The 3,771-nt window shown below is 44.4% G+C and overlaps 1 long non-coding RNA gene across 1 annotated transcript; it reads left to right on the top strand.

Moving 5' to 3' along the window:
- The first annotated feature begins 211 nt into the window (after positions 1 to 211).
- On the top strand, positions 212 to 2,479 carry LOC135114095 (uncharacterized). The gene is made up of 2 exons (XR_010275217.1): positions 212 to 640; positions 706 to 2,479. It is a non-coding gene; the product is annotated as an uncharacterized LOC135114095 (long non-coding RNA).
- Positions 2,480 to 3,771: the final 1,292 nt, after the last annotated feature.

Here is a 3,771-nt window from a genome sequence, read left to right as displayed (position 1 = left end):
AAACCAGCTACAAAACAATGGTGGTTGGTGATGATGATGACGGTAGCAATAAATAATAATAATAATAATAATAATAATAACAATAATAATAATAATAATAACAACGGTACTACTTCACTACCTATCGCCTCACGCGGGAAGCAGGGGTGGGAGGGATTAGAATTCTTTAATACACACTGGAGTGAACACAAGATGGGGAAATAGACCAACTTTAAAAAAAAGAAAAAGGGCCCCCGTGGCCCAGTGGGTAGAGTGATGCACTTGGAGTTTGGCGTGAGGGAAGTGAGGGGCGCGGAGGTTCGAACCCCCCTCTCGGAACTTACAAAAACCTTCAAAGAGCTTCCCTCCATCACCATGTGTGCCTCAAACACACAGGTACGGTGATGGAGCTGCCCACGGGGAGGAGGGGAGGTGAGTGCGCAGCACCTCCCTACCCTCCCCAGGGGTGGAAGGCACCGCCTTACCACCCCCGGGAGAGCAAGGGAGGTGAGTGCACAGCGCTTCCCTTCTCTCCCCTACCTAACCCTGGCAAGTCTACGGACTACCGGGCAAAAAATAATAAAAAAAAAAAAATAAATAAATAAAGGTAAGTGCATAGCACTTCCCTACCATGCAAAAGAAAAATAAATAAAAAATAAAGGTGAGTGCATGGCACTTCCCTTCTCTCCACCTACCAAGCAAAAGAAAAATAAACAAAAAATAAAGGTGAGTGCATGGCACTTCCCTTCTCTTGCTACTAATCGTAACCCAGGAAAAAAAAAAAAAAAATTAATGACTAACTCTGGCAAGAAAGATTAAAAAAAAACCTGACCCCTGGCACCACCAACCTAACCAACCAACCAACCACCTCCCCATCCTGGCAACTGATACTGGCAACTCAAAAAAAAAAACAGACTGACCCAGGGAAACATGGGAGGTGAGTGTGCAGCACCTCCCTACCCTTCCCTGTCTCCCAGTTTGACTTTGATTCATTCATCCTAGCAACTCCAAAGACCACCAGTATCTCCTACTCTCCCACCATGACTGACAACTGATCCTGGTAAGGTGAGTGCGTAGCACTTCCCTACCACCAACCTGGCTCTGACCATGACTAACCTTACAACTGACCGCCAAACTGACTGACCCTGGGGAGCATGGGAGGTGAGTGTGCAGCACCTCCCTACACTTCCCAGTCTCTAACCACCAACCTGACTCATCCCAGGAACTCCAAAGAGCAACTCCAAATGTACAGACCACCAGTATCTCCTACTCTCCCCACTGATCCTGGCAAGGTGAGTGCGTAGCACTTCCCTACTGACCCTGGCCTGGCATCCAACAACCAACCTGACTTACAAATGTGTAATCTGGCAACACACCACCAAACTGACTGACCCTGGGGAGCATGGGAGGTGAGTGTGCAGCACCTCCCTACCCTCCCCAGTCTCCTAGTTTGACTCTGAACATCCTGATAAATCCTAGCAAATCCAAAGGGCAACTCCAACTGTACCGACCACCAACCATCCTGGCAACTCCACCAACATGACTGACCAAGAAGAAGAAGAAGAAGAAGCAGCATCATTACAGCCATCAGAGGAAGAACTCCAAACTCTAACTGTACCAACTTCCAACCTAACTGACTCCAACTGTACCCATCACCAACCTAACTGACTCTGGGGAGCAGGGGAGATGAGTGTGCAGCACCTCCCTAACCCCCAATCTGATTCTGACTTTGGCAACAGACCACTAAACTGACTGACCCTAGTAACTGATCCTGACTGACAGCAGACTACCAAACTGACTGACTAAGGGAAGGTGAGTGTGCAGCAGCACCTTGCCAGTCTCTGATGAAGAAGAACAAGAAGCACTACCATCCTGGCAGCTACAAAGACCACCAACCTGACTGACCAACTAACTATACAGACCACCAATCTCACTGATTCTGACTCCTGACTCTGACTCCTACACTCTCAGCCTGACTGACCCTGGCAACTGATCCGGCAACCTGACTGACTCTGGCAACAGACATCCGAACTGACTGACTAAGGGGAGGTGAGTGTGCAGCACCTCCTCACCAACCACTTCCAACTTCCAGCCTGACGGACTCAGGCAACTCCAAAACTCCTGACAACTTCAGAGTGACGCTGGGGAGGAGGGGAGGTGAGTGTGCAGCACCTCCCTACCCCCAATCTGATTCTGACCACCAGCCTGACTCTGGCCTATTACTCTGGCAACAGACCACCAAACTGACTGAACCTGGGGAGCATGGGGGGGTGAGTGTGCAGCACCTCCCTACCCTTCCCAGTCTCCCAGTTTGACTCTTAGCACCAAGATGATTCACTCATTGATTCGGGGGAGGTGAGTGCAATACCTCCTATCTAACACTGACTACAGACCTGACTGACTCTGGAGAGGAGGGGAGGTGAGTGTGCAGCACCTGCCTGACTGACCCTGGCAACTGAGACTCTCGCGAATAGATGGGGCACTTTCATCATTAATTACTCGCGCTTTTTCACGGCATCGTGAAAGAGGCGTACAAGTCTCGCTGACCCTATTAAAGAAGGAGGAGGAGGTGGCGGGGGAGATGGAGGAGTAGGAAGAGAATAGGTTGCAGAATGAAAGGAGGAGGAGGTGAACAAGAACGAAGACGATAAAAAAAAAAAAAAAAAAAAAAAAAAAAAAAAAAAAATATATATATATATATATATATATATATATATATATATATATATATATATATATATATATATATATATATATATATATATATATATATATATATATATATATATATATGTGCAATTAGACTTGCACGCCTCTTTCACGATGAAAAAAAGTAAGGAAAACAATATTAATAAGGAAATCACGAAGAGGGAAAAGAAAAAAAAGAAACAAGGTGAGAAGGAAATAAGGTAAAGAAACTAAGGACAGGAGTGGCGTGAAGAGTGGAAAAATCTTGATGAACTACCGTTAAAAGAAGGAAGAGAAGGAGGACTTACGAAGGATTATAAATGGCAAGGAACTTTCATATTGGTGCTGGCCTGACTGACTTCACTATCCTGCACTGGTTGAGTCACTACTATGAGGGGGAAAGCATACTGCAGTAAAAACCTCCAAGACTTTCAGCAGTCATTCCAGCCAAAGCTTACCGTACAGGTGAGAGAGAGTGGTAGTCAACCTGGGGGCATATATTTTTTTCAAAGGGTACTTTGAAATAGTGGCGTGCTTGGAGGGGTACGTGACATGGCCAGTGTGTATAAGAGTGCTTAGTACGAAAACATGTTTTAGAAACTGAGATTAAAATATTACAAATTTATGCATAAAATTGTTATATTACACTGAGATGCAACTCGCTCCTCATGTGTTTGAAATGTGGCATTTTGTTTTACTGTACATTTGGCACGTAGTTTGCATATAACGATTAATTAGTGTCTAATAGCCATTTTATATGTTTATTATAAAGATCTAATACTTTTATTCATATATTTTCAGTCTTAAAATTTTAAAAAGTTTCAAATATTTTTATAATTCTTTCGTAATTAATCGTCAAAGGCGCATGAACTCCTCAAAAGGGCATGAACTCCTCAAAAGCTCTCGGAAGGCTGCATGAAGCGGTAAATGTTTACTTTCTTGCCCGTCTCAAGTTGGGAGATGGAAATATTTTTTTCTGGTAAATTTCGGTGTGTTTTGAATTTATCAGTTAATCTTTTCCGTCGTAAAATCAGCCTTTTTTTTCCTCCCTCCCACCCTCACGAAGACAGGTACAGCTGTACTTCCTATCGTTTTCGGCTTCTA

This window comes from Scylla paramamosain, chromosome 2, assembly GCF_035594125.1.
Source record: "Scylla paramamosain isolate STU-SP2022 chromosome 2, ASM3559412v1, whole genome shotgun sequence".
Classification (NCBI taxonomy): Eukaryota; Metazoa; Arthropoda; class Malacostraca; order Decapoda; family Portunidae; genus Scylla; species Scylla paramamosain.
Note: the sequence above shows the minus strand (reverse complement) of the source record. Positions and strands in the feature narration are given on the sequence as shown.